This window comes from Anoplophora glabripennis, unplaced genomic scaffold (genome assembly GCF_000390285.2).
Source record: "Anoplophora glabripennis isolate ALB-LARVAE unplaced genomic scaffold, Agla_2.0 scaffold354, whole genome shotgun sequence".
NCBI lineage: Eukaryota > Metazoa > Arthropoda > Insecta > Coleoptera > Cerambycidae > Anoplophora > Anoplophora glabripennis.
The window spans coordinates 509,200-520,886 of record NW_019416649.1 but is presented as its reverse complement, the minus strand read 5'-3'; the positions used below and the strand labels follow the sequence as shown (position 1 = coordinate 520,886).

The 11,687-nt window shown below is 31.1% G+C and overlaps 1 protein-coding gene across 1 annotated transcript in view; it reads left to right on the top strand.

Moving 5' to 3' along the window:
- The first annotated feature begins 1,624 nt into the window (after positions 1–1,624).
- Positions 1,625–11,687, top strand: part of LOC108906904 (glycoprotein 3-alpha-L-fucosyltransferase A) — a 28,097-nt gene continuing 18,034 nt past the window's right edge. Inside the window, exon 1 of the mRNA XM_018710340.1 lies at positions 1,625–1,864. The gene's annotated coding sequence lies outside the window, so the exon portion shown is untranslated. The remainder of the gene's footprint in view (positions 1,865–11,687) is intronic.

Genomic DNA, 11,687 nt, shown 5'->3' with positions numbered 1-11,687 from the left:
TGATTTCTTTTTGTGGCCTTACCTTAAAAACACTATTTTTGAACTGCCTATTCCTGATTTAAACCATCTGCAGGCTCGACTTATAGACAAGATTCGTGAAATTAACAATACCCCGAGCATCTTAGAAAATGTCTTTAATTCTTTGAGGAACAGGTGTGAAAAGTGCTTGGAACAAGGAGGGGGACACTTTCAGCAGCTGCTTTAATTTATTGTTATAACAAGGAGGGGGACACTTTCCGCAGCTCCTTTAATTGTTTGTTATTGTTATCACGATTATTCTTTAAAATAAAGTTATATAGTCATTAACGTTATTGAAACTGACAGCTGCTATACAGCTCGTTGAGAAATGAGGTTAAGTTGGTCGCTATAAGCTACTCCCTACGTCCAATGTGTCAGAGCCAACTTCGACCACGTTTTTATTTGAACGCTCGTTATTTTAGAACACGTTTCTTATTGGTTTCTTGCAAATAAGTTGATGCTAAATTGCAATAAAACTAACAGTATAACATTTCAATTACGTGGAATTACAGACACCTCTTCAAAATTAAATAGTGATCAAATATGCTCAGTACAATCCACAAAATTTCTTGGCATTTATGTCGACTCGCAATTAAATTGGATGGAGCACATAATCAATTTAAAGACAAAGTTAGGGAAAGCCATACTAACTGTTAAATGAAATGTCGAGTTTTCCATAGCAAAGATTGTTTATTATGCATATTTCCAGAGTGTATTGCAATATGGAATTGAGCTTTGGGGAGGATCTACTAGTTCTGAAGATGTATTCCTGGTACAAACAAAGGCAATAAGAATTTACCCCATAGGGAATCTTGCAGAAGTTATTTAAAAAATATTGGAATCTTTACCCTTACTAATCTATATGTTTACAAATTATCTATTTTAATTCATAAAAATAAACATTTGATCAACACATCAAGTGAGTAAAGTTTTCAAGCGAAAACTAAAAATCCTTTTACGAGGTCGTGAATTCTATTCTTTAAATGAATTTTTTATCAGTGCACCCTAAGGTAATAAGAGTGTATCACATGGATGCGAAATACATAAATATGTGTCTGTTTATTTACTGTCAATTTTTATTATCTTTGTATTTTTAATGTTTAGCTGTAAGTTTGTTGTACTCTATAGGTATTTTTTCTCTTATTTTTTTTAAATTTTACATTCTTTCAATTTTTGGGGCAAAAACGCTATGTAAATATGTTGGTATACTTACTTATTATTTATTGTCAACACAACACTTTCCTTACACCTTTTCTTTAATTAGTTTTTTTTATGTTATTCTTCTATACCTATATTCTTCGGATATAGGTGAATTAGCCTAAATCTGCCTATTTTGAGTCCACGAATCTGTAGTTATTCTCAACCCCTGACTTCTCCTTTTTGGCGCAGATATAACCATTTAACTTTTTTGTTTCCAATGTGACACAAACAACCCAACAGAATACAAAGACCAACTCAAAACGCCGCAAATAAATCACGGATCCTCACCTCTCCATCACCCCCTACTAACGCTCCATACAACCTAACACCTCCATGGTACCACATTTCGCTCACCCGGCATACCCCCTACTCGCGCTCTCGGTCATAATATCATTCGCCAGCGCACATTACATAAAACTTTTTAATGCACGGCTCAGATTGCAGAACATGTGTCCGAGAGAATAAAAAAAAATAAACGCCAGACGCCGTCGCATTCGGGTGGGTGTCCGCTAAGTGTGCTAATGATTGGAAGTGTACTGGTGAATCCTTCTTCGGGAGTCCATTGGGATTCACACGCGGGGATGGAAGTTGTGCAATAAGTCTTCGATCACTAATGGCTAGCGCGTATTGGAGTAACTGTTATAGGGTAAGTGAATGTATCGAATTGTCATTGTCGGACACTGCTTTGAATATAAAGGATATAATCGCTTAAGAACGTTGATTTTCTCGAAAATATACAGTGTGTCCACGGGAGGAGTTACAAAAGGCCAATCTTGTTAAAACAATTGTGTTCGCGTGCTAAATGTAGTTCATTATTAGTTTGTTCTATCGTCACTTGTCATTTTAGTGCTATAAGGTATTTTAAAGTTGTTTTAATCTACGTCCATTAAAAAATATCAGTCAATATGGGAAACATATTCATTGAATTTTACTGTATACCCATTTGTTTTTGGGCCACTCTGTAGATTCTTTATTTATTGCGCGATTTTAACCGGATTTTTTTAAGATGTAGAGCTTGATGAAGTGCGCTTGGTGAAGGAAAATGAGCGTGATTTCACAAAATCCAAGGCGTACTTCTTTCGTTTTTAGGAGTAACATTATAATATTGAGAATCCAGAATTCATTATAAACGCAGTCAGTATTCGCAAAAAGTTAATGTTTGGTGTGGAATATTAAATTACAGAATAATTAGCCATTTCTTTTTTGACGGCAATTTGAATGCGAATAGATTTCTAAATTTTCTTAATAATGAATTTCGGAAAGCAATAGATGATTTGCCTTTTAGGCAAGACGAAAACCTCGCATTCGTGGGAGAAATTTTCCGACTCGATTTTTTTGCATATTCAGATTCGTGAGATGTTCCTTAACGTGAATCGAGATGATGCCGGCCAGAAATCTGGTGCCCATTTGTCTAAACACTTTTTTTAAACAAATTGTAAAAATTGTTTTTTTTGCTCCGGAAAGTGCGATGCTACATAAATTTATTTAACGAGTTTTTCAAAATCAAACCCATTGCAACTTTTAACAAGTCAAATTTTAAAAAACTCGTGCATTCCTCCACGTCCTTATGCCTGATAAAATCATTTCAGAATGCATTTCTCTTGCGAACGCTGGTAAATCCGCGATTGCCGAGCCTATTACGACACGGTTTTTGAAATAATGTTAACATATTTCGTAATGTCTTTACCGATATTGTTATCAAGACAGAAGGTTAGAATAACACTGTTACTTAGCGCAATTATGATATAAAAAATCACTTTCTATACCTACTTGAAAATGTCAGATAAACATAGACAAATTCGTGTGGTGAGCAATAATGTACATATACAGATGTACACATATTGTTATTGTGTGAAGTTATTAATTTGTTGCACAATTTCCGTTTTTTTTTCTTATTTATTGGGACATTGGGACACTGTATAACTTGAAAAAGGATCAATAGGCTATTGATTATATCCAAAAAAACAGGGTTAAAAGGAACTACGACGTTCAAGCAACTTTATTGCATGAATCTTTCAAAGGGTCATTTTAGATGAAAAAACCGCTGAGTGCTATTAAATGAGAGGGTGGAAATTGGAGATAGGGGTGAAAATGCGTCCCTTTCAGTTTTTTTAATTGTAGCTCGAAAACGAATCAAAATTTCGCTATAGTTCATAAGAAAACTTTTGTAGAGAATTGAATTTCTCATCGAAATGGCTCATTTAAAAAATGTAATAGGAAAATATTATACAAAAAATCGTTAATAAACAATTTTAAAGAAAGCAAAAAATTAGATTTTTTGATTTTTTAAATCTTTTAATAAAATAATCTAGTAAAAACCTGAGAATTTAAGTACAATAAAGTTTATTAATTAGAAACTCTTTTGTTTTTGACTTTATCGAAAAATGTCCATATTTGAGGTGGGAAGTAGCTATACATATAGAGTAAAAGTCAGAATTGAAATTTTGATTTTAAAATTTGTATTAGGACATTATTTGAGGTTATAAACAGATTTGTTATATAAAAATGTGTAAAATAATAAATAATGGTACTTCTCTCTTGAGTATTTTCTTGTTTTTTTATGAGCACCTTGTATATCTAATCTAAGATGTTTGTATGACAGTCTCATTTTTTCGAGGGGCACAACTTTTTATAAAGAGTGAAATTTTTCGATAATGTCAAAAACAAGAGTTTCTCCTATTGTCAACTCCATCCGTGGACACACTGTATATACCTACATTATTAATAAACTTCATTGTTCTTAAATTCTCAAGGTTTTACTAAATTATTTTATTAAAAAAAGTAAAAAAAAATCAAAAAAAAATATTTTTTGCATTCTTTAAAATTGTTTATTACCTAACGATTTTTTTGCATAAAATTTTCCTTTTAAATTTTTTAAATAAGCCATTTCGATGGGAAATTCAATTTTCTAAATAATTTTTCCCATGAACTATAGCGAAATTTTGCTTCGTTTTCGAGCTACAATTAAAAAACTGAAAGATTTTGCTTCTTTTATTCCTTTTTATTAACCGAAAATGTTTTTTTTTGCAAAAACCCATATTTTTTCATAAAAAAATGTTGACTATTGAAAAAAGAAAAAAAGTTTGTATCTCTCATATAAGGCGTTTAGAAACCAAGTTTATCGAACTTTTCTTCTTGAATTGGTCCAGGGAAACACCCCTGAAATATTTTTACGTGTGGCTTATAAGACCCTATATAACAAAAAATCTGACTAAAGCATCTCCTAACGAAAATAAAGCATGTAAACTTAGGTTTATATCTTAATACCAAAATGCTTCCCAAAAAAAAAGGTTATTAAAGATTTGTTTTTAATTTTATTACTAAATTGTTTTAATTGCTTAAAATATTTAATTATCTAGAAAGGGCTCTTCCTTAACAATACCCTGGCATAAGATTTGATAGGTCTACCTCTAATAATAAGAGGGATAAGGTCAAAAAACATTTATTGATACCACAGTCTTTTGGTCGTACCTTATTAGAGATAGACCTATCAAGCCTTACATCATTGAAATCCTCAGCAAGCACTCTATATAAATATGTACATACAGGGTGTTTTACAAAAAAGAATACATAAGTTTGGTTTATATGTCGGATATGCAACATTATTTGTTTTTCAAATCACAAGAAAATTTCCTACAACATTAGTTCATCTAAATATGAAAGCAACAAAGCTAAGGCAGAGTGCGAACGTTATATTAAAAAAATCCTTCGAAAAATGGAATATTATAATGTTCTACTGCAGTTGTCAGTTACCAAAGTAGATAAATTACGATTTATTTATTATTATCTGAAAACGTCAATCTACACTCAGTGTACAGGCTGGTCCATTTTCGATAGGAATTCAGGGTATTTCAGAAACTGCTAAAGATATGATCAATCTGACACGACGTTCTCGAGCTCGATTTTCATGGCAAACTCGATTGTCAAATCAGAAATTTGCTATCTTCATTTGTTTCTGAGTTACAGGACGTTTCTTGTTATTGTGACACTTTTGAATATGTCTGTATCTCAGCTGTTAAATAAATTAGAGTTAAAGTAAAAACTGCTCAAGACTAATTCTTTGGCGTAGAATTGAATGCCGATATTAGATTTTTAGTGGATCTTAAGATTTCGAAGTTATGACCCAAAGTTATATTTTTTTAAATGGAAATCGTAGCTGACCATGGCCTAAAAGTATAGAGATTTTTTTTTGCTTTTTAGGAATATATCACATACTATAGTTATTTTAACAAACACAGGAGATACGGGGTGTTTTATATATAAATTATATATGTTTTAACTATAATTCCTACTATTACAAAACTCATATCTGTTGTAAAAATATGACGTTTATTTTAAATGCACAACATATATTCGTATGATAATATAATACTAACGAAGTTTTAGGAGATAGGTGGATAGGAACAAACGGACCGATCAGAAGACCATCTAGGTTACGTGATTTGAGTCCATTGGATTGGAATCTTAAGACCTACTAAAAATCTAATACCGGCATTCAATTCTACGCCAAAGAATTAGTCTTAAGCAGTTTTCTATTTAACTCTACCTTATTTAACAGCTGAGATACAGACATATTCAAAAGTGTCACAATAACTAGAAACGCCCTGTAACTCAGAAACAAATGAAGATCGCAAATTTCTGATTTGACAATTGAGTTTGCCATGAAAATCGAGCTCGAGAACGTGTTGTCAGATTTATCATATCTTTAGTAGTTTCTGAAATACCCTGAATTCTCACCGAAAATGGACCAGCCTGTACAGTACAGTCTTCTAAATGTAGTACCGCAAAACTAAATTCACAGAACTGTTTTTACTATCAGGCGTCGACTTTTGAATGGTCCAAACAGTAAAAAATATTTAACTACACCCGAAAAGCTGCTTCGTTTCCCTAAGAACACGACTAAAAGTAAAAACCAAGACATCTAGCTATTTCTCAAGACTTCGCCTTCGCAGATTGACGCAAGTACCTTTCTCTGAAGAAGTTTTCAAAATTTTTTTAACCAATCGACCGTGAAAGGCTCTTCGACGCGTGAAGTCTGAGAACCGCACTAAATATGGCAAATATCTGGGCCATATAGACGCGGTTACTTAACACTTGAAATAAATTATTACCTCAAAATTCATGATGTACCAAGTACCACGTGGATGTTAAGCGATGGCAAGGTCGATACATCAAATTGAAGCCGTAAACACAACTTTCCTTTATTGCCACACCGTGAACTGGTATTTTAACGGGTTTTTGAAAATTTGCAATACTGTTGGGAACAGCTACGCTTTGCTTGGACTGAAAACAATTCGACTGAAAAAAAGTTTAACTAAACCACTTAGTCCAAGCATTCTGTCACGGATTAATGTTAAATTTGCAGAAATTATTACCTGGACAAAAAAAATATGACCGTATAGAAAATTAAATTTTAAATTGAGTTTCTTGTTCTTTAAACTCGATCCAATATGGCGAACATGGTTAAAAAAAATCGCAAAGTTGAAAAAAACGGTTTTTCTAAAATAACTAAAAAAATATAGCACGGATTGAAAAATTTTAAATGAGAAAGTTGTAGGTTTTAAAAAGATCTATCGACTGATTTTTTGAAAGTATCGATTGCTTTGTTACTTTTCGAGATATATCGAAAAAACCGTTAAAAATCTTCTCTTTTCTCTTCTTCTATAACTCGTTTACATTTACGTGCCCATATTTGCTATTTACTGCAAGCATAGCCCGCGGCAAGCCAAAAAAGTACATTTTTGAAAAATTTAAAAATATTAATTATTTTTCGAGATATATCGATTTTTTGAAAAAAAGGCGCTCTCGAAAATTGGCTAGATCTTCTCAGCGGATAGCCCTACAGTAACGATTTTCGGTTTATTTTCTTCGTAAAGAGTTATATTATCATGCTGTTAAAAAATGTTGACGATTTTATTAATTTTAAGGATCAAAAAATGACTTTGAATAAGTTGCACTTTTTTGGGTATGTTTTTTTCAAATTACTATTTCAATTTTTATTTTATGAAAATGACTTTTAAAGAAAGAAAACTAAACATTTACGGGTCTATTTTGCTTCTAAGGCGAAAATGCTATAATATTCGTGTTTAGCTACCCCAGATTAAGTACAAAAAAATAATAAAAATTGAAATAGTTATTTGAAAAAAACATACCCAAAAAAAGTGCAACTTTTTCAGTCATTTTTTGATCCTTAAAATTAATAAAATCGTCAACATTTTTTAACAGCATGATAATATAACTCTTTACGAAGAAAATAAACCGAAAATCGTTACTGTAGGGCTATCCGCTGAGAAGATCTAGCCAATTTTCGAGAGCGCCTTTTTTTCAAAAAATCGATATATCTCGAAAAATAATTAATATTTTTAAATTTTTCAAAAATGTACTTTTTTGGCTTGCCGCGGGCTATGCTTGCAGTAAATAGCAAATATGGGCACGTAAATGTAAACGAGTTATAGAAGAAGAGAAAAGAGAAGATTTTTAACGGTTTTTTCGATATATCTCGAAAAGTAACAAAGCAATCGATACTTTCAAAAAATCTGTCGATAGATCTTTTTAAAACCTACAACTTTCTCATTTAAAATTTTTCAATCCGTGCTATATTTTTTTAGTTATTTTAGAAAAACCGTTTTTTTCAACTTTGCGATTTTTTTTAACCATGTTCGCCATATTGGATCGAGTTTAAAGAACAAGAAACTCAATTTAAAATTTAATTTTCTATACGGTCATATTTTTTTTGTCCAGGTAATAATTTCTGTAAGCATTTCTCTATAATGCTTGGACTACATTGGGATTTTAACAAACACCAAATAGTCCAAGAGAATGAAGCTCAAAACCCTCGAGATATGGCTGCTGCCTGACGTAGATTAGATATTATACCGGTCGAAAATAATATACCGTACGCGCCTAAAGTATGGAATAAATTGAGAAAAACCGAAACAAATTTTTTTTTGGAAAAATCCTCGAAAAGGTCGATTTTTAATTTAAAAAATACATATTTTAGCATAAAAGGCGATTTTCAACCGTCATTTGTTTTCCAGTAATGACGTCATCGACATTTTTTCTAAATAGCAACCCCCTATTTTTTTCTTGATTCTGAAAAATCATTTCATTGTCAATCCGACATTATTAAAATGTTGCAATAAATTTGTATGCATATACCTATAATATGGAAGAAAATAATTCTATCTTACAGCAAATTTCATAATAAACAATTTCATTAGTAATATGTAGTTTTTTCTGTAAACTGCATATTTAAAAAGTTATATTGGAAAATGTGAGAAAAAACACATAATTTTTGAGTATTTTTACATTTTTAATTTTTCCTGCAAATAGCACAACTTTGTTTCCTGGCGCATCCTTATATTTTCATTGTATGCATTATTTTCGACCGATTTTTACTAATACCTAAACTACGTCAAGCGACAGCCATGCCAATATGTCTCCTGGAATAAAAATATGTAACAGAGGGCACAAATCAACCAATGTATCTCAAATAGTATGCCTTGGAAAAATTAAAACAATTGCTGTATTGTTATCTAAAGACATAATTAATTGTTGTAGCTCACAGTGATACATATTTACGTCGTTTTCTTATCTTCACCTAATTGTAAAGTAAAATTATGACTTAAATACCTTGAAGATTATTATTATTGTTTACTGCAACTTGGTAATTGGCCTGTTACGGTATTAGCAATACGCAACTCATGGATAATTATCATCTTTCAGGGTACGCTTTTCGAATTTCAAATCAAACAGGAAGTAAAAGAAATTAACAAGTACGACCGGAACCTTTCAATTTATCTACTGAATCCCACTTAATATATTACTTGCAACATAGAAAAATTTCTCATTCGTTTGTTTTTGAAAGTTGCCCGAAATGTCGCACACTAGATAGCGTACATCTTTCAAGGAGAAAATAGCAGATATCTACATAAGATAACCACGATGTTTATAAAATTTTCAAGCAGAAGAATATTCAGTTACGTGTTTTTTAACTTCTGAAAATGAGCGTGAGAGAAAGTAGACGGAATGACCAATAAAAGAAAAAATAAAAACTAATGCATAATTCAGAGTATCTCTTTCACCTGCTGTAATTTTGGATGGGACTTAATATTATTTATTATTAGAAATATATTTGTGAATTATAGTATAGATGCATCGCTTTCTAATCCCAATAGGCAATAATAATCGAGAGCCACTTAGTTCGGTTTAGGAAGAAATTTAAACCATATTTCCCAAGAATAATTAATAATAATGGTTGTTCCCTTTCACAGGTAGTATATATATTCCACTATATAAACTCTGCAAAAAAATTAAAGAAGCAGAAATATTTACAATTTCTTTTAGTGAACTTTGAAAGGCTGCAGCTTCGTGAATAATGGTCGTATCGAGACAAAAAAGAAGCACCTTGAAGCTGGAAGATTCTGGTTTTGAAATCTTGATGAAAAATTTTTTTTGAGCATCACTATTGCAATCAAAAGAAATAATGCAGTTTTTTTAAATTTTGAAAAAATAAAATTTTTTATTTTTCAAAATTTTGAATTTTTTCACCTTAATCATCATTAAGGAGGTGTATCGGGTTTACTCAAATGCACAGATGTACTTGAAATTTATATAGCGTATTACCCAGTGCTCCCTTTGTGCGTCAATTTTTTTTTTTATTTTTTTTTTTGAATCTAGATTTTGAGATATTGTTGTTGAAAGTTGTTCATTTTAACATAGGTTTATATGGCGAATATGGACGGTGCGGCTCTTTCTTGCCCATAACTGAGAAAAAAATGTAGAAATTGTGAAATAAAACTTTTCCATAGATAGTACACAGTATTCTTATTTTTGATGTAAAACTAACGTAAGTTTTGAACATAGTACAGCTGTATTAATTANTTTATATGGCGAATATGGACGGTGCGGCTCTTTCTTGCCCATAACTGAGAAAAAAATGTAGAAATTGTGAAATAAAACTTTTCCATAGATAGTACACAGTATTCTTATTTTTGATGTAAAACTAACGTAAGTTTTGAACATAGTACAGCTGTATTAATCAGAAACAGAAACCAATAATTGCATTTCTGTCTGACTTGAGGATTAATGTGGCAACATCGCAATCAGCTGACAACAAGGAGGGAATACATTTGATCGAAGACTTGATAAAAACGAAATTGATTTCAAACATATACATTTTTCCTAAATCTCATGTACATTGTCATCAACAATAAATTATCCAGACATTACAGAAGACTAAGAAGCTGTGATATATTTATTGGAATAAAAATTACAGTTGATAAATCCTTTTAATATATTTAATGGTTTATAAAAACATCGTAATCATTACCCAGAAATATTTAGGGTTACATAAAGTTTTCATTACATGATTAATATAATTAATAATACTTGAGATAAAAGCATTTGTACGGAATAACATATGAAGATAAATATTTCTCAGCAAAATTTATATCTAAAAAATTAGTTATAGTTGCAAAACTTTTGTAACATTACTCAAATACAGATTAAAAACACGAACAGTGAATAATAATGTAATTTCTATCACAGAACCTTCAAAATTGCATCCAACATTTTCTTTGACTTAGACGAGAGATGGGCACGAGTGTCATTTCATTTCTTTAGAACTAAATTAACATAATTCTCGTTGTTTTACCAGTTCACATGATTTACGGATTTTAAATAAAGGATACAAATCTTCGCGAGGATAATACGATATATTTGCTATATATAATAATTATATTGTACATAGTTTACACACAATACATTTTTGAACGCGTACGCATCTTTACCCGAATTTGACGCGCAATATCTCGGATGTCCGAGGTCTGTAGGTTTGCAGTGTGTACAACTGCTAGTCAATTATTAGCGCTGTTGCCACATCTACATAGTCGTTATGCGTTCATTAAATATAATTTAAAACTACTTAAATATGAAATTTTTATGTTGTTAATTAGTCAATATGTATGCTATGTGCATATGAGTAGATTTCTTTGCTATATAGATAATGTTTATCGCAAATAATTTCAATAGAATTTATTTTTTTCAAACTGGCAGCGGGTTTTAGTCCCATAAGAAAAGCATAGGACCACCCTGCGCTCCTCACTTCCCTCGGACCCCGATATACCTCCTTAATTGATGTTTAAGGAGCAATAAACCTGCTTCTTTAATTTTTTTGCCGAGTGTATATGAAGAAAGTACATTTTATGGCAGATACACCTAAAATAACACCTAGGTTTCTTAACATTTTTTTATTTGGAAATGTCACTTCAATACTAAAAATAATATAAAATATAAATACATAATTGCCGAAGTAGGATCTATTTCAAAATTGTTTTAATTATCATGCGATTGTTTACAGAAACAAAGGAAACCTATCAGGATAACAAAAGAAAATAAAAAACATTGGCTAATCATCTAGGTAAATTAGAAAGATTATTGTATTCAACCGTACTTAAAAAAACTAATAA